Source organism: Fukomys damarensis, unplaced genomic scaffold, assembly GCF_012274545.1.
Source record: "Fukomys damarensis isolate Sample0158 unplaced genomic scaffold, DMR_v1.0_HiC HiC_scaffold_1, whole genome shotgun sequence".
Lineage (NCBI taxonomy): Eukaryota > Metazoa > Chordata > Mammalia > Rodentia > Bathyergidae > Fukomys > Fukomys damarensis.
In genome coordinates this window covers 46492966-46515882 of record NW_022900913.1, presented here as the reverse complement: position 1 = coordinate 46515882, position 22917 = coordinate 46492966, and the positions used below count along the sequence as shown (strand labels likewise).

General features: G+C 39.5%; 1 long non-coding RNA gene across 2 annotated transcripts in view; it reads right to left on the bottom strand.

Annotated features, from left to right (window-relative positions):
• Positions 1-668: 668 nt before the first annotated feature.
• The window catches only part of LOC117285200, a 68640-nt gene continuing 46391 nt past the window's right edge, over positions 669-22917 (bottom strand). For both annotated transcript variants that reach the window (XR_004516169.1, XR_004516164.1), the window contains exon 3: positions 669-1542. This is a non-coding gene — a long non-coding RNA (uncharacterized LOC117285200). The remainder of the gene's footprint in view (positions 1543-22917) is intronic.

Genomic DNA, 22917 nt, shown 5'->3' with positions numbered 1-22917 from the left:
AAAAAAAAAAAAAAAAAAAAAAAAAACTTCCTAATGCAGCAGTGCAGAAGAATTATGTAATTTTTTTACTTAGCAGGGAAGCTGCTAGCGTTGATTTGTAATTCTTTATGAGAAATTGGCATTCTCAGGTAGTGGCTTGAGATGTCTTTGGGCCCAGCACATTGTTCAAGTAGCATTTGCCTGACCAGTAGCAAACTCCCTATTTTGGTACAAGCAAACACACATGAAAAGGAAAAACCAGGATCTCCCGGACCAGAAAGGCTATTTTGCTCTAATGGATAACCCTCAGAATCCTCCAAAGACCAGAGTTGATATCATAGGAACATGGCTGTCCCCATAAATGTGTGGATAGAGGAACAAGTCCCAGTGCCATGGGAAAATATGAAATATGAAATATATCTCCCAACCTGTTAACTTTATGATACGCCGAGTTCTTGTTCTCTAGAAATCCAAGAATAAGTTCTAGGAACAATGGAGGTTAAAAGTAGGAAGAAATTTATTGATAGGAAAGCTCCTGAGGGGCAGGAGGGGTCCCAAGTTGGGTACGTACGTTACAGAGAAGTTTTGTAGGGTGAAACCCATGTGGGTACAACATGGGCCACAGCCATGAACATCCAATAAGGTTACAAGTACGGTCACTTAGGTAATGGTGGTCCAATTCAGAAGCAAGTCACATAGTAAGCATGGATGGAAAGAATAATGGTTCTCTTAGGAGGCGGTGGGTCCAGAGGTCTCTGGTCACATCCAGGGTGGTCAATGCCTATCTATACTTCACTAAGCCCAGCTCTTTGAAGAAGTAGTATGTGGGTCTGGTCATCTTGTCTCCATCTTGAGGCCTGATTTTCAGCCGACATACAGCTGTGGTATATTTCACCTCTGTTCTGGCCCTCTAGCGGACTTAGCCCTATCTGACTGCCTATAGTGTTTTTACCTAGCTCATCTATCTATAATACCAGAAAAGCATAGGTTGCACAGATAGGCTAACCATGGGATCATATAGAAAATGGTGGACTCCTGTCCCTATCTTAGGGACAGGGGACAGCTCTGAAAGAAGGAAAAGATAGAATGATTTTTCTTCTGTAAGAAAGGTGAGAATATTTACCTTCTAGTACCTGTTGTCTAGTTCAGTAGCCTGGCCATATACTAGATATGTAATTTTCTGTTCAGCCCAGGCATCAGCATCTCTCTCGTCTCTTTCCCCTTCTTTTCCTGGCCTCCCGTCATCTTTGCTGCCTACATGTCCCTCCCTTGCCCACCAGCACACAGACCTCCTGTCTGAGAGGGTCCCGCCATCTGCCCCCTTTCCTTCTCCGCATGTCTCAGTCCTGCAGTTCAAAGCAGGACAGATAAGGGTTCTTCTCCCTGGTCACATCACTTAGGTAAAAAGCCATTCTCAAGAATAATAAGCCATAACCTGAGCTCATTTTGGAATGTGTACCAGAAAGACACAAAACAAGACTCAAATCCCATCTTTTTCACTTTGTGGGAAGATTAATAATCTTCTGTGGAAAGTTTATTCCTCGCTGGGTCTGGGTTCGGCATCTATGAAAGAAACAAGTGTACTTTAGGCAAGAACTACACAAGGTGACAGATGTAAAGCCCTCAGCTCTGGGGCTGCCCTATGACCCTCTTAGGTCCCTTTACTTCCTGGTCCCATGGTCATGACAGTCACATTATTGTATCCACATGAGGGGCCATCCACCGTGCTAAGCTGGGAATGAAAAGAGGTGTCCCCAGAGGTATCTGAGTACATATGAGAGAGAAGACCACCCTTCCGTGTGGAATTGAACAGACATGAGTTAACTATTATTAGGCAACTATGACTTAACTGTTATTAGGCAACTGTGGGTTAACTAGGTAACTATGCTCTTTTTTATTTTTTAGTACTAGGAATTTAACTTGGGATTTTGCGCTTGTGAGGCAGGTGGTGGAACCACTGAGCTAAATCCCTGGCCCTACTAGGCTCTTTGTAGAATGTACCTGAGTAGCCATGACAACTTCTGTAATCTGTCACCAAAGGAGCATGATGGATGCCGAAAGTCCTGCCAGCACTCTGCTCTCCCTCTTCCACTGCTCAGCTCTGTGTAAATCCTGCTTGCTATATTCCCAGGGAAGCCCCAATAGAATTAAGTATCATAGATTAAAAAAAAAAAAAAAAAAGGTATATAATAAACCATAAACTTCTATTCAGGGATTTTGAGACTGACAGGAGTTACTCACTGAGCTGCCGACATCATTAAAAGCCACCTTTGCTCCTATCTTCATGTTAAAGAGTTATCTGTGCTGGGGTCCTCACTATTTCCTGCTTTGCATACAACACCTCATTTAATCTTCACACAACCTAAAAGGGCTGGGGCAATATTTCAGGTTTTCTTCTACAAATAGGAAATGTGAGGCTTAGACAAAAGGACTCACACTGTAAAAGGCAAGCTATGATTTCACCTAGATTTGTCTGATTCCAAAGATTCTTCTTTTAAGTCAGTGCTTCTCAACTTTGGCTATTTGGAGAGCTTTTTAAAACACTGATACCAAGATCACTACCCCAGACCATGAGATGAGATTGAGTATATACAGCCTTCAGAAGTTATAGGAGAAATACAATCTGATGCCCAGTAAGTGATGAAGCTGCTATCTTAATTATGTTCCCCTATCTCCTCTAACAGTGCCCATGCCCACAAACTTGGGCTACATAGATAATGGAGGAATTTAAACTATTATACCAGTATTTATCATTGGTGAAGGGGCTGTTTATATTATCTCTGATCTTCAGAGCAACCATGCAAGAATGAAATGTAGTCAATTTTTCTGGCTCAAAGAACTTATAGAAATAATTTGCTGTCTGGTACATACAGAGAGTGATCAGAAAATATGGTGATGTTTAATTTTTTTCAAAATGATTGCAGTAAAAGACACATCTTCCTGTAGTCTCCCTCACAATGTTCCCCCACTCACTTTGAACACAGTTCCTTCATTCTTGTCACTTTCTGAAAGTCTTCTATTTGCATCTTTACAAAGTGTTATCAAAAATACCATGAATGCTGCTGCTGAGTTGCATTCAATGGAAAGGCAGTCTTGTAAAAATATTATGATGTGTCTTCATCCACACCAAATTTGGCCCTGTGCCACTTCTGGCTCTTCTGCCAAGGTCAAAATGTAAATATTTTCAATCAAGTCAGAACATCAAAGTAGCCACAACAGAATAAGACACAAAATGGACTTTCAAAACTGCTTCGGAAAGTGACAAGAACAATAGAATAAGTGTGTCAGAAGCAAGGAGAAATAGTTTGAGAGGAATTAATAGCAATATGTCTTATAATAATTTATATTTAAACACACCATATTCTCTGATCCCGCCTCATCTATACCCTCAATCAATAGTGTTAATGCCATCATCATCTTGCGTCTTTGTAGTAGCCTTCCAATCTGTCACCTTTGTCCCCTTAGTATCCCTGCAATTGGTCCACTTCTCACTGTCCCTGATGCATTCCTTCATCTGATGTCCCCAGACATCGCCTCTCACTTGCACAGCTACCATACATTTCTCACAACTCCCTGCTTCCAACCTCATCTTCCCCCAAACTGTTTTTCTACAAAAGTCATACGGATCTTTTTAGAACACAAATATTTATCTTCCCTGGCTGTGAAATGGTGCCAACTGTCAGGGTCACTATATAGATTAGGCACTTTAAAAACCGAAAAGAAAAAAATAAAAAGAAACAAAGGAAGGAAAAAGAGGAACCAGCGCAGGGGCAGACGGTACTAGAGTCCTCTCCTTGCTCAGCTTGCCAGGCTGCTAGGCTGGGAAATTGCATCGGTCCTGAGGACAGGTATCTCTATTTGTGCATTATGGGCCTACAGCAGGTGTGATTTGGTTTGGGGAAAGAAACCAATTCTTTTCTGATTCACACAGAAGTTCAAACTTAACAGCTGATGCCCTGACACTGAACCTACCTCACTGAGTCATTGTGCTCTGTGAATATGAAAATTTAAATAAAATGGAGGCTCCCAGTAGAGTTAAAATTTGAACCCATCTGTCAGTCTCTCAAGCTCCTTCCTGAACCTCCATTGTTGTTTCTGGTATGCAGTGAATTGCTGATGGAGGGGTGGGGGAGGTTCTATAGATAGAGAAGAAACTCTGAGCTGGCCAACTGGTTGATACTCCAGGCCAAAAGAAGCCCTTGACCTTCATAAAAGCCTAGTAAAACTTTTGATGAGGAAATCTTAAGAAAGAAGGATTTAGGTGATAAAGGAAACGGTTATGTTTGGCATCTGACCTCTATTTCAAGTATATCCACTCTAAGCTACCTACTTGTTCGATGGGGTAGAGATAAGGAAAATGAGATTTTAATGTGATAATCTATGACTGTTCTTCCCTATCAGATCACATTGCTTTACTGGCCTGAGACTGAATGCTTAGCACAGCATTTTAGAATTGAAAGTTTCCTTAGAAATAATGTAGTCCCAGTAGTTAGGATCCAAGAGCCACATTAGAGATGAGGGTCCTCATACATCCTTTTAATATTTCTGAGCTCCTCTGTCTGTTAAATTGGCACAAATACCTCTGCTTCTGACTAGAACTTTAGTAATTTAACAGGTGAAAAATTTGGCCATCTCAAGCTCAGTACTGGCCAACAGATACATAAATTAATAAAACTGAAGATGAAACTATTATGATCCCAAATCCCACTCAGGGTCCATGGAAGATTCCTGACTCCAAAACTGAATCTTGTTTTCCCATACCATTTTGTTGTATTCTTGACATTTACATTAGTGCTGAATTCTGTTTGATATTAGTTTCAGTTTCCATACAATAAATTCTTCTTTCAAATTTTATTTTAAAGAAAACGATAGCTAGTAAAAGTTGAAAACCAGATCATTTTCCCTCAAAAGAAATTAATACTATTAAAATAAAACGTTGTGACTGAATTCCAGTTGACCACAGTAATCTACCAGGTTCGAAAACTGAAGCCTGTTTTTAAGAAAAATGGGTGGGGAAGATTAGGAAATACTAGAGAGGTGTTAAAGAAAAATTGGCCTCAAACTGAGGCTTTCTCTAGACTTATTCAGAGTATGGAAAGGCAGTTTAAGAAAGGAGGTGCTTTACTTACAAAAATTATCCTATGCTCTCACTGTCACCAACTCATGAGAAAGAATATCATATTACAGAGGTAGTGAAAGAAGTCAGAAATGGAGCTTCTGGTCCTATTCCTCTTCCATGTTCTGGTTTGATCAAGAATGCATCTTTTTCCTGTTGGATAGACTCATCACTACTTGCCCTTCTCTTCTGTCATTTTTAATCCTTCATTTACTTTTGCTTCCCACTACCAGAGCCCTGTTTCTACTTTCCTGGGTCTTAAGCCTTGGGGCTCCCAGCTGGCTAGTAAAGCACTTGAGACCTTAGAGATAAAAGGGGATAGGTAAAGAGGAGGAGGTGCTGGTGGTGCTGTGAAGAGCTCACTGTTCTTAACTGCATCTCTGTACTCCCACTCAAAAATCCAGGCTGGTTTAGCCCTTTACTTTCCTTGCAATTGCCGTTGTGCAAGGGGTACAAAAGAACCTAAGAGCTAATTCTTACACCCTGAGCCTTTCACCTGCCTCCTCTCTTGGCCCTCCTGCCTTTCCCCTGATCCTCCTTAACAGTAGGATGGCCCAGCTTTATATTTCATAGCCTTTATTCTGCCCTGCCCTGCTACTCATTCATAAGCTGCAACACATTCTGTCATGTGATGATTTGGACTAGATAGGTTATTTAATTACCTATCATTTTCTATCCCATTTACCACCATATGTGGCTGAATTTTGGAAATTTAATCATCCAAAACCACACAAAGCATGGTTCTAGATAGCAGGTCTCCTTCTACTCAGCTGTCCCAATCCTCCTGCCCACAGTGTTCCATGTTTGGTTATGCTGTGAAGCTCAGATTTTCTAGAACTCCCGCATCCAGAAACATTGATAACTGCACTGAGATTGTAGGACTGGATGTGTATTATTTACCTTGAAAACTGTCTGGCTCCCCTAAATCCTTGCTTTTCTGGCACAATTCAAGACTGTCCTCAGCCATGATTCAAGACTGTCCTCAGTTCCTCAGATCAGGAGTGTCTTTATGACCCAGCCCCTCCATTACTTATGTTTTAACCTATGTTATAGAACAGTTCAAATTGCAGTCTTCCTTCTGCGGTAGAACTACCCCATGTGATCTGAGTCCTACAGTAGTTTCATAGTCTCATTCCTGCCTCCCTTTTTAAATCCATATAAAAAAACAAATAATTGGACTTTCTAAACCTCCCATGTATACTGAGGTGGCAGGGTAGTTGTGTATGGCTTCAGGCAAGTCCTTGAACCCCAGGTTAACTGCTGGCCAAGTGGGGATAATCATTTCCAGACTTCCTTGTAAGCTGACATTCTGTGGGGCCCGGGATTTATCTGAGTGCTTCCACTGTCTGCCTCACAAGCATAAGGTCCTGAGTTCGAGCCCCAGTACAAAACAAAAAACAAACAAACAAAAAAAAACTTACATTCTGCAGATGATAGGAATATAGTTGTAGAAAAGTTTTGACGGAATAAATGTTTTATAATTAAGCTAGAAAAAGAATCGTTCATAATTAATTTAGAGGCTCCTTAATAACAATTTTTATATCTCTCACTTGACAAAGAGTAAGATTAAGGACTGTTAAAGAAGAAGAAAATCCAGCACCAATTTCAAGGCTTTCTTGAAACTACACAGAGTATAGATTCTTTGAAAAATAGCATCCTCATTTGTTCATACACTTTCCAAGATAGGGAAAAATCACTACTTCTTTTCAGTTTCTGTTATGAACTTTCTGTTAGATACTTCTTTCTTGCATTAGACAAAAAGTATTCCTTTGTGAAAATTTCACCTGCTCATCCTACTGTAATTTAATTTACCAGCCATTTATTTACCAAGCACCTAGTAAAGCAAAGTCATGTGTCAGTCACCTCAGTTTACAAAGATAAATTCTTGCTGTGCTCAAGATCTTTGCAAAGAATACGTAGGATACCTAAGTCGCATTCTACAAATGAAAGGTCAAAATGTAGTGTTAGGTTTTTTTAAAGATACAGATAGTTCCACACAGGCTAAGATGAAATAACAAGGACCAGACTTATCTTCCTTCCTGGAATAACCAGAATTGTGAGCAAAATAAATGAAACAGCTCTCAGGACACTAGCTATCAGGCAACAAAAACAGTGAACATTTGCCCTTGCAAAATAGGCATTGTAAATCTCACTTCCTTAACAGAGTTTTCAAGTCCCAGGTGCAGGGTATCCAGGTAAGAGTCCAGTACACTCCCCAAGGAAAGACAGAAATGAGCTTCTTGGAGACTTAAAGCTAGAGTTTGTAGGACAGAGTACTAAAGAGGAGAGAGCTTCTCAGAGAAAGAATACCAGTGCTCTACAGGAAGCCCCACCTTAAATACTCAGCAAAGTACTGGTCAGTAGACGTGTGTGACAAAACTACCCAGTGAGGAGAGTACCACCCACCTCCCACCCAAATTAGAGGGAACAGGACCACGAATAGGGCCTATTACCACCAGTCAGACTAAAAAGCCTCATAATTTGTGGGACATTGGTTAGAGTACTCAGAACACTCTTTTCTCAGTAGTAAAAAATAATTCATCCTAGACTAAACACAGATCTGGATTTCATCTAACAAATCTTAAAAACAAGACCCAAAAGGAGCAAGCTGTTTATGAACAACTTAACTGCATTCCAGAACAAAGCTTAAGAATATTTATACGAATACAAAAATGGCCAGTACTGAACAAAATATGGCATTCAGGGAAAAACTTACCAGATATGCAACAGGCAGGAAATTATGACCAATAATGAGAAATCCAGAACTGAAATAGATGTTAGAACTAACAAAGACAGTCACACAATCACTATGACCATTACATATGATTTGATAAGTGAAGTACACACATGGAAGATACTTTAAAACCCCAAGTGGAGCTCACTGTGATGAAAATTCAGTTTCTAAGGTAAAAATTACACCAAATGGAACTAGTGGCAGATCAGTCATTGCAGGAAAAAAATTAAGAAACTTTAACATAACAAAGGATCTATTGTCCCCAATGAAATAGACAGAGAAAAATGGATGAAAATGAAATGAACAAAGACTCACTGACTATGGAACAACTTCAAGTGACCCAGCAATTATACAGCTGGCATCTATGAGAGATCAGAGGCTCGAGTATAGGAAGCATAAAGAAAACTAAATCCAAAAAGAAAAAAGAAAGAAAATTAAGCCCAGGAACACTATCAACAGATTGCTCAAAACCTGAATAAAGGAAAGGCAGCCACAGAAGAAAGACACCTTACATATAGAGGAACAAAAGACAAATGGCAGCAGTTCCTTATCAGAAATAATGTAAGTGACATGACAATGGAGAAATATTTATTTTTATTAGTACATGTTTGCATTACATAATATCACATTTGCTGTGGGGAGCTGGTACATATACATAACACATTTTAATTCCTTTTTCATTCCCTTTCCTCCCCTCCTCCCCTGTCCCTCTATCTCTTGATCCTCTTCCACTTGAAAGAATCCATCTCCCTGCTTCCTATTATCTATGTTTTATTTTGCTCTTTATTTATGTTTTGAGTTTCTCATATAAGAGAAATTATGTGATATTTAAACGTTGTGTCTGATTTATTTCACTTAATATTATGTCCTCAAGATGAATCCATTTTCCTACAAATGACTCAAGCTTATCCTTCTTTATGACAGAGTAGTACTCTATTGCATATAAATTCCACATTATCTTTATCCATTCATCTGTTGATAGACATATAAGCTGCTTCTATGATTTAATTATTATGAATTGTGCTGTTATAAACATGAGTATGCATGTATCACTCTAATATGTCTTTAATTCTTTTAGGAAGATACCTAGAAGAGAATTAGTTGGGTCAAAGCAATTTCTAGTTTTAGTTTTTTGACGATTTGCCACATTGACTCATACCTTCCAACCAACAATGTTGATGTTCTCTTTTTCCCCACAGCCTTGCCATCATTTTTTATTATTTGATATTTTGATGATAGTCATTCTTTTTAGAGTAAGGTGAAATCTTAGTGTTGTTTTCATTGTGTTTCTATAATGGCCAGGTGTTGAACATTTTTTTGTCTTTATTGGCCATTTTTACTTCTTTGGAGAAGTGTCTATTCATTTCAGTTGCCCATTTTTCAACAGAGTCTTTTACTGGAAGGGTCTAATTTGGGGGTTCTTTATATAGGCAGTGATATATTTAAAGATAAAAACAAGTATCAGCCTTGAATTCTATACCCAATGACTATCTCTCTCCAGAATGAAAGAAAACTAAGAACTCTTCAGACCTACAAAATAAAAGAAAATGTATCATTAGCAGATCCAACTTACAGAAAAATACTTAAAGATGTCTTCCAGGCTGAAGGAAAGTGATACCAGATGGGAATTTGGATTTATACAAGAAATGAGCAAAATAGAAATGGTTCTAACATAGGTAAAGATATAAGGCATTTTTCTTATCAAATCTCTTTGAAAGATAACTGACCATTTGAATAAAAATAATAATAGTTTAGTAAGATTTACAATGTATTTAAAGCAAAATGTGTTACAAAAATAGCACAAGGACTGAGAAAGGAAAAACAATATGTCGTTTATTATGTTTATTAAGTTACATGTGATATGCAGAGCAACAAAACAAAGAATTTTACATAGGATAACAAAGAAGATGCAATGAAATCATGTATATACTCAAGTGAAAGAAGACAAAAAGAGAGGAAATAAGGGACAAGTAACAGATGAGGGAAATGGGAAATAAAAATGTAAAATGATAGACAACTCTGACCTTATCAATAATCACATTAAATAATCTGAATACCAAAATTAACAGGCAGAGCTTGGTAGATTGAATATAGATAAGATCTAACCAAATATGCTGCCTACAAGAAACCTACTTTTGTGGGAAAACTGACATCTGAATCATTTCCAGCTAATGAACACAGTTCATCTCTCCATCTTTTTAGGTTTTAAAAATTTCTCTCAGCAATGTTTTAAAATTTTTAGTGTACAGACCTTATGCTTTTTTTTTAAATCAGATTTTTCCTTAAGTATGTTACATCTCTGTATTGTAAATGGGGTAGTGTTTTATGTTCTAACATAGAAATATAACCAATTACACTGGTCTTGTACCCTGCAACATTGCTAGGTTCACTCATTCTAGTGGTTTTAGTGCGGACTTTGTAGGACTTTCCACATACAGGAATATCCAGGTCACAAATGCTTCTGCTCATGAACAATTCAGTCCACAAATAGAAGCAGCTGCAAAATTTTGCTTTTGTTTATGAACTCCACACCAACTGACAAACTTCCCTACATGAACATGGCTATCTTCCCCAGAATGGTAGAAGTGATAAAGGAGGTAAGGCATGGCAAAGCTGGCCGGGAAATAAAAGGGGCCTGTCAATTACATGATCCCAGGACAGCACCAGATAATTTTCAGGACCCCATTAGTGGAATTTCTTGGGGGTTGGCATGTAATGCAAACTATTTCTTGAGGGTTGGCATGTAATGCAGACTTCATGTAAAGATGGAGACTCAGTGAGGAGCCTGCTATAGTGACTTTTCACAGCAGCCCACCTTTACATCTCCTTTTTCTTTTCTTTTTTTTTTCTTTTCTTTCTTTTTTTGGTACCAGGGATAGAACTTGGGTCCTTGCGCTTGCAAGGCAGGCGGCGGAACCACTGAGCTAAATCCCCGGGCCCTACATCTCCTATTTTCAGAGTGTACTTTTATTTTTGCTTTTATCCTTTCCTCTCTTTGTTTGGTCTAAGTTCACTCTACAGAGTCAGTTTTTCCCTTATCAGTTCACCCCTTACTTTTCAAATAAACTTTTGGCACTGTTTTGGCTTGTGTCATCCAGTTCTTTGTTCAAGGCAAGAAGGACAAGGAATACTTTTAATTGGTGAGCCATTTCTAAAGGAACTACCTGGTAACAGAATGAATTAAGTTCCAGCACCAAGATACCATTGCATGTGACCTGCAAATGACAATAGTTTTGCTTTTTCCTTTCAACTCTCGTGCCTTTGATTTCTTTTTACTTGCCTTACTGCCTTGCCTAGAACTCTAGCATAATATTTAATCGAAAGGCATTCTTAACTTATTCCCGATGTTCCAGGGAAAAGAGTATTTATTAGGTAAATTTTACCCTCTGGAGCAATGCAAGGTAAGTGTGCCCCCTTCTGCCAACGAGTGCACACTTGTGCACCTATTTTGTGCTGTGCCCTGAGGATATAACTATGATGCAAACAAACCAAAAACACTGTCCTCCATGGGGCTTGCTTACATTCTAAAAGGAAAGATAGAGAATAAATGAGATGAATTAATAAAATGTGCTGGCTAGTGAAAAGTGCTAGGAGAAAGGGGAAACGAAGTACCAGTGGCTGCATGAAATGTTATCTGTTGTGTCCTGGAGATGATAATGAGCATATCTTTGAGTTGCTTCATTGTGCTGACCATTAAGTCTATCCCTCATTTCCCCACCACCATGAGCTCCATTCAGGTTTGCATTATTTCTCCTGTATACTATCGCAGCAGCTTTCTACCTGGTCCCCTTGCCTCCAGGCTTGTTCTGATCCAATTCTCTTCCCACACTCCTGCCAAAGTGCTCCTTTAGTAATGCCCCATTTCTTACAGGATAAAATCTAGATTTCTTCAAAGGCTATAAAGGTCCTTTTGTGAGCTGTCCTCATGTTTCTAATCTCATTAGTCTCCCTCCTCCCTCTTTGCATCCTACAGCTCTGCCTTGCAAAATCATTTTTTCCCTAAATATACTCTATTCTCTCATGCCACTGAGCATTTGCCTCAACTGTTCCCTGTGCCTAAATGCCTTTCCCCAATCATGTGCACTTAACAGTATCATTAACTTTTTGATCAACTAAGTTCCATACTAAGAATAACCACCAGGAAAAATACTTCTGACTCTTTCAGGAAGAATCAGGCATATCCTTTTCCAACTCTTCGGCAATCTGTGCATACAGACATTATGATATTGAATTTTAGTACTGACTGGTAATAATCTGCTTATTTTTATATTAGTCCTACTGGATTGTGAGTACTTTGAAGTAAAAAACTAGTCTATGCATCTTTGTCTTTCTAGCACTGTTCCAGCCACTCAGAGATCATTAACACATTTTTTTTTTTTAGCAGAACAGATAAATGGGTAGAACAAATGAAATGCCCTGGCTTCATTTGAAGACATTCGATGTTCTCGGTGTCTGACTCATCATGGATCCTTGAATCATTGTGGAATCCATTGGTATACATTCTCTGAATGCAAGTGGATCAATGCAATGTCTAGCTGGATAGTGACCTTCCTTATCTGGCCACTTTTTAAAATTAATTCAGTACAATTTTTATTAAATTCTTGGGAAATATGTCACACTTTAAGCTTACATCAAGATTGTGATCAAGCAAGACCTCTCAAACTTTCTCACCAATGTAAAGCTAAGCCTCTCTCCCTAATCTATGCTGGACCGTTTCCCTACATACCAGATAAAACTCCTATCCCTGCCCAGCTCTTCTCACTTTTGTCCGAAGTACCATCCTTAGAGACGAGTTTTTAAAGAGGGACTGGGGGTGGAGCTTGGTGGCAGAGTGCTTGCATGGCATGTGCAAAGCCCTGAATTTGATTCCTAGTACAGTTACCACAATAGAAAAGTCAGTTTTTCTTTCATTGTATTACCCTTGTTACCATCTAAAATTGTGCTCATATCCACCTAAATATTAGGAGCAATTGATTAACAGTAAAGCCAAGGCTGCTGCAGAGGGTTTTAAAGATGTCACACAGGAAGTCTCAGGGCATAATCATGTTCTTGCCCTTTGGGAGCTGTTTTAGCTAAGAACTCATCTCAAAGTACTCTTCTCAACAAAAGTCGCTGATTTTCAAGACTTGTTTCAACCATTAGAGTGGAAAAAACACAAAACACAGAGTCAGGATACAGACGCAGCTGATCAGACCATAGAGCACTCAAATTAGAGCAAGAAAGAGCAAATCCGCAGCCAGATGCCAACACCGAGAAGCAGTTCCCAAGATTTTAAGCAACTGATGTCGTACTTTTTGCATAAGGGAGGTAGCTCCCTTGAAATAAACTTTGAAAAGATAATACCTAAACCAAACTCTTTTAGTAATATCTTAAGAATAAGTTGAAAATATACAAATGGGATTAAGGGCTTCTTTCAGTAAATGAAATGGATGCTCCAGTTAATAAAGGTTACTGTTATATCCACAGGGAAGAAGATCATCACAGGAACATCATTCAGGTTACAATGCCAGTCACACCCGGACTTCACAGAGGACTGGGATGTGATCTTGGATTTTTTTTTTTTTTGTACCAGGAATTGAACTCGGGTCCTTGCACTTGAGAGGCAGGCCACCGAACCGCTGAGCTAAATCCCCAGCCCTTGATCTTGACATTCCCTCTGCTTCTTCACAGTCTCTTTCCTAAGACTTGCATTGCTTTTTAGAATCTGGTCCATCACTTCCTCCCCATTTGGCTCTTGATAGTCTCAACAAAGGCTATGTGTTGCCTCTAGTGTAATGTCCAAAAATAGTTTTGGGAATAGTCCATTGTCTTTATATTCCGTAGATATATGGAATATGTTGGAACATTACCATGATCACATCATGCAAATTAAATGCGATAGTAGCCACTGATATGTCAGAGGGAGAGAATGAAACCCTACACAAATCCTCCCATTGCACCATCGGTGACCTTTTTAGAAGCCCAATTACATGGGGGATTCTTGTACAATATCTTTGAAGTAACAAATATGATGTTGTATCTTGTTATCTCTTTCCAATTTTCTATCACAAATCACCCTCAAACTTAGTAATATAAAAACCGCAGTATTCCAACACTCAAGGATTCTGTGGGTCAGGAATTTGGATACAATATATCAAGAATGCCTTGTCTCTACACTGATTTCTAAACTGAGGTTCCATGATAAAATTCAATCCTAATTCACTCAGGTACCTCTTCCTGTGGAATGAAAAAAACTATCCCTCTCCTCTGCATCTAGAATGGTATTAGTAACATAGTAAATTTAAGGGAACTGAGAAAATAGTCATTTGAATAGGTCTCTGTGTTCCGAAGTTCAGATGAAGAACTCTAGTGGAGAACTGACTACATTCTAGTTGAGAAAAATTCAAATGGCTGAGAGTGACTCAAACTGGGCTGGAACTTTCTGGAGTCATGGAGTCACAATGTTGGACAGAGAGAACAATAATCCATCATACAATAGAAGAAGGCTAGAAGGAATCGAAAGGGTACAATTAAGTCTATCGTCTCAGATTACCAGATAATCTACTTCTCTAGCTAAATTCATTACTAAGGTCTTATATTTCCCTATAATCAATACAAGAGGGAAAAACCTGACCTCAACTCATAGATAGGTTGCTTTAACAAGTTGGTGGTAACTACCACCAGACTACAGAGCCATCAGAGGTGGCTCTAAAGGACAGTGAAAGTCACTCCTACCAATGAACAATGCACTTGTAAGGAGGGAGAAAGGACCTGAGTTAAGGGTATCCCTGGATCCACTGGCAGTGAATGCTAGCTAGTTGGATCAGAAGCCTCAAAGAAGTAAATTTGATGTGCAAGGATGGAGAAAATCATGTAAATGTAGATGGACCTGTGGTACAGGACACATAATACATGAAGGAGATGCATTGCCCGTCGAGGTGCGTCTCCTCTGCAAGTGCAGCTCTGGGTACATGGTGACAGGATGGATGTCCTGCCAGCCAAAGGTACACACTGCAGAAGAGAGCTAGAGCAGGGATGGAGCTTCTGCATGGGCACAACCTCAAAAGCACAAGTGCCTTTTCAGCAAGACCAATCTGTCAGTACTGTATTGAATGTCTGTCACTGGAAAGACTGACATAGGTATCTATGATGTGTACATATAATATGCTACATATGTTTTAAGAAGGCCAGCCAGTGACTTGATGATAGGCTTTTTACAGAGGGATCTGTGAGTCACCCTTAAGAATCAGCACTTACTGGATATGAGTTTGCCTTCCTTGCCAATGCCTCTGTGATTACCATCATCAACTTTATTTAACCATTCTGACATATTTGCAGGGGATGTTTGAGGACTTCCTTTGACCAGTTGGCGCTAATTGTAGGAGCCAGAAGCCAGAAAGCATTCTTTCTCCCATTCCTGGGGAGAACAGTCTCTATAATCTTCAGGGATCCATGCAGTATGGAGCCTCATTTGACCACAGCAGAGGTCAGCTCAATAAAGTGCCTTGTGTTGGCTTTCTATCCTAATGTCTCTCTATCTTCCACTTCTGGTGCCTGTGTTTCCCAAAATAAATCTCTGCATTCACTCACCTTTCTTAGGTTTGTTCTCTGAGAGAACCCAGGCTGATTCCATCCCACTTGCACCCATTTACAAAATATGTTTTTTTCTGTAGAGTGAGGGATCCATTTGTTGTAGTTCAAGCAATCTATTCACAATGGCATTAATATATAGTAATTAGGCTTCTGTTTACATATTGCAGAGATTATGAAAGGATTCACTTTATGGGTATGATGCCCCTCACACTGGGCCTCAGGTAGTCTGTACAGGTGGCACCCTGCAAAGAAGACCTAGCTAAAGAGTGACTAGGGAATGCCTTCACCAAGCACCCTGGTACAAGCTGCATCTGCCCACAGGAGGGGGTAATTTCCTAACTTACAAAAGGGACCATCAGCTCACTAGTTCGAGGACCAGAGAAGCACTTTCATTAAAGGAAGGCACAATGTTTTCATCACCAGGAAATTGTCCTATGGGCCACCAAAGGTCCAGCATCCACCCACACTTCTATCTGTTCCACTGAGATCCTGATATGCCACATTTGAGTCAAAACTAAGAACATTTTGGGGCTAGGAACTTGGCTCAGTGGTTCTGCAACCTGCCTCTCAAGCACAAGGGCCCAAGTTCAATCCCCAGTACCAAAAAAAAAAAAAAAAAAAGCTAAGAACATTTTCTTGATTAATTAAAGAAAGATGCAGAACATAGCTCAGCATATATTTTAGTCCTCAGGTCCATGCCAAGTTAGAAAACTATATATTTTTGACTTGGAAGAAACTTTAGAAATTACCTACAAGTACAACAATGCCTTCATTAGAAGATGAGAAAACAGCCAACAACCAGGTCTATGTCACTTCCCGCTGCACTGGGTCTGATGTCAGTCCCTGGCCAGGGCACTGTTTAGCTGTCTGAAGTGAAGAATTGCTATCATTGGTTAAATGATCCCTTTTCTGAAAGAACTTTATGAAGATGAGGAAAGTAAAATAAAATACTGACCAACATTGTGCAAACATAAATTATACGCTTTCAATTGTGCATGATGTTTGTGGAAGAGTTTCTGTTTCTATAAATACCAGACATCTGATTTTTCTTACTAGGCATCTAGAAAATTGAGGACATGTAGTTGCATTCAGATCCCTTCAATGTGTATTGAATACTGGGTCAAAAGAGAAAGAGAAAAATAGTAAAAGAAAAACAAATTCGTTGAATGGCCATATGATTGGCAGGGACATTACATTGGGGCCTTTCGCTTACTGGTGATACAGCTTTCAGTGGGTTCTGTTGTAGGCAGTAATTGATCATATTTAACTCTTAAATGAAAGACAAGACCGATAAAAAATCTGGTTATAAAATCTCTGGCTAAGAAGCAGCCAAGAAAGAGATGCAGGTAATCTCATTTCCAAGGGCTGAAGTAAAAAGCATAAGGGATCCTGCTTTGTCCCAGGCCTAAAGAATTCTTGAGTTCTCATCTGTGCTCTGTCAGTTAGCATTATGTGCTGTGATGGCTTTTCCTTGTTATCTTTCCCAGGGGATTGCTCCTGATCCTACATAGGTTAGGAGATTAATGATGGCAATGTTTGCCATCTTCCAGGCAAGGAGGAAGACCTCCGCCCTCCACTTTGACCCAGATCATGTAACTGATCTTGGTCATACTTTTTCCATGACTTCGTACAGTGTGTACTTTGGAAACCGAGGACCTACCTAGCTGGTCCAGGCCCCAGAGGTCCTACAACACTAGTCTCCATTCTGTCTGGACTTCAAGACATGAAACAGAGAAGCATCCACACACCTTACTCTGTTTGTATCTGCTGCCGGGATCCATACTCCTCCATCTGGAAGGAGGGAGCAGAAAGTGAGCCCGGAGGAAGTAAGCTTTGAAGGATGGATGGGATTTCTGTATGTCATCACGTAGGCTGTGGGGTGAAGGGTTCAAAACGTGAGGGACTCATTTTGCATCTGAAGCAAGCAGAAAGTGTGACCCCATCTCTCTGCTTCAAAGTATCAGGAAGGGAATGAGGGATTCTTTCAAGCAATCCTGGACAGTGATTGAGAGCCATGTTCAGTAACCCCATTTCCTGACTAGAGTCCCAGCTCTGTGACTTGAGATGAGTACATTGGTGTCTCTAGAACTCACTTTTCTCACACGGGAACTGAGGACAAGAACAACTACCACTTATTGACTGTTTAGCATGTGCTAAGCCCAGTTCAGGACACTTTACTCGTATTTATTCATTTAATCTTCATAATTACCCCATGAAGTACACAGATACTATCCTCACTTTATAGCTACAAGAACGGAATCAACAGCTTAGAAATGAAAGAAGCTGCATTCAAACCCATGCGAGCTGGCTCCCTTATCCATGCACTCAGCCACTCAGTAAAGTGGAACACGATGGCACTTTCTGCATGGGGTTGTTGTGAGAATTAAATGTTGAGAGCACAGAGGAAGCAGGGCCCGCCACCTGACAAGCACACACCAAATGTGAGCTACCACAGTTACTCTTGTTCCTTCATTATCTAGGGTGATAATGAGGACCCACAGTGGAAGAGGGTGAGAGTGCAGACGGAACAGAAGAAAAGGTGAGGTAGATTGGGGATGATTTGGCTGTCTCTCCTCAGCAATCAGCAATTTCCTCCCCCACCCGCAAGCAGCAGGGATACATTTATTTATTCTCATATATATATATATATTTATGGGAGAATAAAGGTAATGAAACAAAGATACAATCAACTACTGTTTAACAGTATTCAATAATAGGGAACAAAACATTCATACTATCACTTAAGTGATGGCTGCTCTTAGGTACACATGAAAAATATGTGAGGAAAAAAGTAAAGACATACATGGCTTTTAGTGCTGTGAGAATAGGGGTAAAACTGTAACCAGACACCAGAAACAGCATGAAGTCATGACCACCCCTCAGGCCAAAGGGACAATAGGAGGAAATATAGATGTACATATCTTAGTTGCTTTTCTCATTGCTGAGATAAAATACCCAACATCCAATATTAAAAGAGAAAAAGTTTATTTGGCTTAGAGCTTGTAGAGGTTTCAGTCCATAGTTCAGTGTCTTTGAGGCAGGGTGGCATGGCAGAGAGTGTCACAGGATAAACAGTCCATGGCAAAGCAGGGCAGGCAGAAAATAAGCAGCAAGCAGCAAACAAGCAATAAGCAACAATTCTAGCCCTCTTTCTGTCCCTTATATTTTATCTAGGCTACCCATCCTTAGGGCAAGTAGCACTCACACTCAACACTAATCCTTCCTAGAACTATGCTAAACCAGTTAGTTAACTATTTGGTAATCACAAACTCCTTGATCCCAACCTTGCACCCTTAATCCCAGTGTCATACAATCTAGATCTGAAAAACCCCACCTATGACTGCATGAGGCTTTGGGAGTATATCTAGACACAAGCCACACAAATATATATTTGTATGTATTTAATTTTTTACACACACACACACACACACACACATATATTTAATTTTTTATAACCTATTGAGTCTTATAGCATTTTCATACATGCATATAACATTTTGAGCCTACCCATCTCTTTTATTCCCCTTTATACACTCCTGCCCTTTGATCTCTCTTGTGTTATAGTCTCCCTTCCATTTTCATGTCATCTTTCTTTTTTCCCTAGATTCCATATATTAGGGAAAACAGGATATTTGTCTTTTGAGTCTGGCTTATTTTGCTTAACATGATGATTTCCAATTCCATTCATTTTCTTACAAATGACATGATTTTATGCTTTATGTAAGCCATGTCTTAATTTGCTTTTTTTCTTGTGGCATTTGTATGATCCAGGTCCCTGCCAGCACTGTGGTTGATGCATCTACCTGCACAGGGATTGCTTTACCTGTGAGGCCCAGAGGTAGAGCTGTATCATTTCCATTAATTATCACTACAAAAGTTAATCTGATTGAAAATGCTGAGTGGTACATTTTAAATATTTATTGGCATTAAAATTAGACGTGATTGATGAGCATGAAGAAGAAAACAAGTACCACACATATTTTCAGTGCAGAGACACTAACCATTTCACCATGTAGGTTTCTTCTTTATCACCAAGCCATCACACTGCATCTACTGTTGTTCACTTGCTCAAATACATCACAAACAACTTCCTTCATCAGTAAATGTGTTTTGACATAAATGAATTTATTTCTAATACCCCTAAATGAAGATTCTTACTAACTGTACAATATTTTGTTGAGGCCTGTACCATGGCCAGTTCTCTATGAAGGAACAGTCAGCTTACAGCTTTTCCTTGTTCTAAACACTGCTGCAGTAAACATCCTTGTGCAGTATGAAATACTTGAAAACATAGCACAATCAACTCAGTCTTTCTAAAGCAAAAGCCACATGGCAGCAGGGGCAGCAGCAGCAGCAGCAAGGTCACCCCTCTGGAGAGATATTAACAGCTACCTCCCTGTCTCCTACTGAAGTTGTGCAGCTCAACTAAGAAAATATATGTGGAAATTCTTTATAAACAGTAAAGTGTGTAAGGGTATTTATTTGAGTATAATCTCATTCTTTTATAACAACCCTGTAAGGCAAATTCAGGGGAAGTATCCTCAATGCACATTGTACTGACAATTTTGCCAGATTTAAGAAGTGAAGTTTTACTTTGAGGCTTTTGTATACTTATTTCTCTTTAGCACAACAAAGAATTGTGTGTTAGAAAAGCAGCCTTCCTGTACAAGAATAAAGCCCAGCTGGCAGCACATCCTATGTTTGGTGCATGTTAACTTCTTATGCCCCTTCTAAAGGAGGATGGGCAACAATCAGATGAATTTGAGCACCTTGAAAGATCCGTGTGACTCTGAAGCCCTTCACCACCAATGTTGGTGACTCCAACTTCTACAGCGGATTAGTCATAATGACTACTTTCTGTTCCTTTCCGGATACTCTTCTAAAATGCACTTTGGATAACTCTGCTTGATTAAAAACAATGGAGCATCCAGGTGTGGTGGTGCACACCAGTAATCCCACACTTGAGAGGAGAAAGCAGGAGGATCACTGTGAGTTCAAGGCCAGCCTGAACTATGTAGTGAGACCTTGTCTCAAATTAAAAAAACAAACAAACAAACAAATAAACAATGAAGCAGTTTAGTTTTTTGTGTTTTTTGTTTTGTTTTGTTTTGTTTTGTTTTTAAGTGAGAACTTTCGTGTCAAGTATAGAAGCTACAGTGACATTTCACATGAAACCATCACTGAGGAAGCACTGCCTTTGGGTGAATTCTTCATTCACCTTCTAAGAATCTAAGTTTGAATTTTCTCTGTTTTTGCTAAGGCAACACTACTAACATGTCAATAAACAGCTTCCTAGAGCAAGAGTCTTACAGAATTCATAATTCCTATGAAAGGCAACAGACAAACCTGACTTGAATCATACTTAATGCTACTTGTTAACAAGTATGAAAAGAAAAGTCTTCTGTGTGTTAAAGTGGTTGATTCTACCCATGTAAATGATATTTTGGAGTCAGATAGCCTAGATGGTTGCTTATATTCTATCACAGTTTGATTTTTCCACAAAACTTCAAAAAAGGAGGATATAACCCTTCTTTAGAATGTTGAAGTGTTTTTATTTTAAATCTTCATGAATTGAAGGCACAAATCTTCCTCTTGAGCTCTTTCTCAACTACTTGATCATTTTTATCTCTTCTGTGCAGAACAGAAAGGGGAAGCAGAGCACACATGGTGTTTGTGTGCCAGATGTAACTTGCCTTCCCGGCAGAAGGGGTCAGGGCTTGTTTTCTGTGTAAGGCAAGGAAGCACCTGCTACCTAGTGAGACAAGCCTGATCCAGGAGCACTGGCCAGGAAAGGTGTTCAGGCCTTGCAGAGAGATATTAAAATTGCTCTTGCTTCCTTCCTTCCTAATTTTATCTTGTAGATGCTTGATGGTTTCCATGGGTTCATTCATATCTACCACCACAACTAGCCCCATTTTTTATAGTTGTGTATTCAACCAAAGAATGAGTAAGAAAAACAATTATGATAGTGGTGGGGGGAGCTTCAAAACTGCCATATGTGAGGCCCATGGGAGTCCCTGATTAATTTTCATTTTCATAGTTTAGTTCTGAGATTGATCTGTTTCAGTAAATGTGTGAATAAGTATAGTCATGAACTAGATTTCCTCATAGCTTTAGAAAAATGGAGCAACTCCAGTCTCTCTTACCATGATGGGTTCCTACAAGGCTAGGAGAGTGACTCCATGTACCAATGGAACCATGTTCCAACAATCAGCCATGGACCTTTGTCAGATAGCAATTCCCAAATTGTGAATTTTGGTAGATTTGATAGAACAGTCAATTAAGCTGGTTGTAGGCAAAATTGCCCATTTTTCTGTTTGTCTCTCTAGTCCTTTCATAGATACATATTCTTCTATACATCTTAGATGCTTGAAATTCTGATCCTGAAAAAAATATTCAACTAACAAATAGTTAAAAGGAGTAAGTAGGCTAGTCAATGAATTTAGTTGAAAAAAAAAAAAAAGCAGGGCCAGGGATTTAGCTCAGCGGTTCGGTGGCCTGCCTTGGAAGCACAAGGACCTGAGTTCAATCCATGGTACCAAAAAAAGAAAAAAACAAGCACCAGCAAGATAATTATAGGACATGCTTGAAAAATTCAAAATTGGAGAGAAATCATAATATGTTGGGAAAGATTATGAAAGGTTACATATTTGAGCAGGAGGAAATGAGCCTTAGGCCAGTAGGAAGGTTGTATGGGACTCTGCAAGAAGGACAGGCAGTGGAAAGATGTGGCATTTGTGGAATAAAGGCTGACACAGGTAAGGAGGGATGGGTGAACAGGTGTGTTAAGAAGTCAGTGAGTCTCTAACTACAAAAGAGTTTTGTTGGAGGGTAATGGTACCTAATGAAGCCACATTAGAAACTAGTTAGTCTGATGAAGGAAAACCAGAGAATTTGGACTTCATCCCACAAGCACAAGAAATTAATTGAAATCTTTGGCCAGGAAACTGGCATGAGGAAAGATTTCTTTAAAGACAGTTAATGGGACATTAATTACCAAGACTGGTGTCAGGAGGCTCCGGTCTAGTCCCACAAGGAGGCCATGAGGCCAGGAAATGGTGTTGGCTATGGAAATAGAAAAGGTGGAAGCAAGGAGAGAGACTGGATGGAGCTATGGAGGCTGCTTGGGTCCCCTCAGGAAATACCTGGCAGATAAAGCCTTACCTCTTTTCCTAGGCATTTCCCCCACTTTACTCCCCTATTTTGCCCTTAATAGTCTGATAAACTTGCTGTTCTAGATATTAAGGGTAGATTATGACTAAAAGTAGGTGCAAGATAACATAAATTTTGCACAGTGATGAGAAATTTTAAGCAGCAGGAAGACTGGGAGCTTCTCATAGCTTCTCATAGTACACCTTCAAAAGGTACTTAGGAATACACAGTTTTCAATTGTAAGAAACAAATTGGCTCTTCAGCTGTTTAGGCACAAAAAGCCATTTACTCCAAATTTTTTCTTTAGGTTATAGCATTTGGGTTGTGGTTGATGGCTATGGTACTAAAAGAAAGCAAGTTAGTT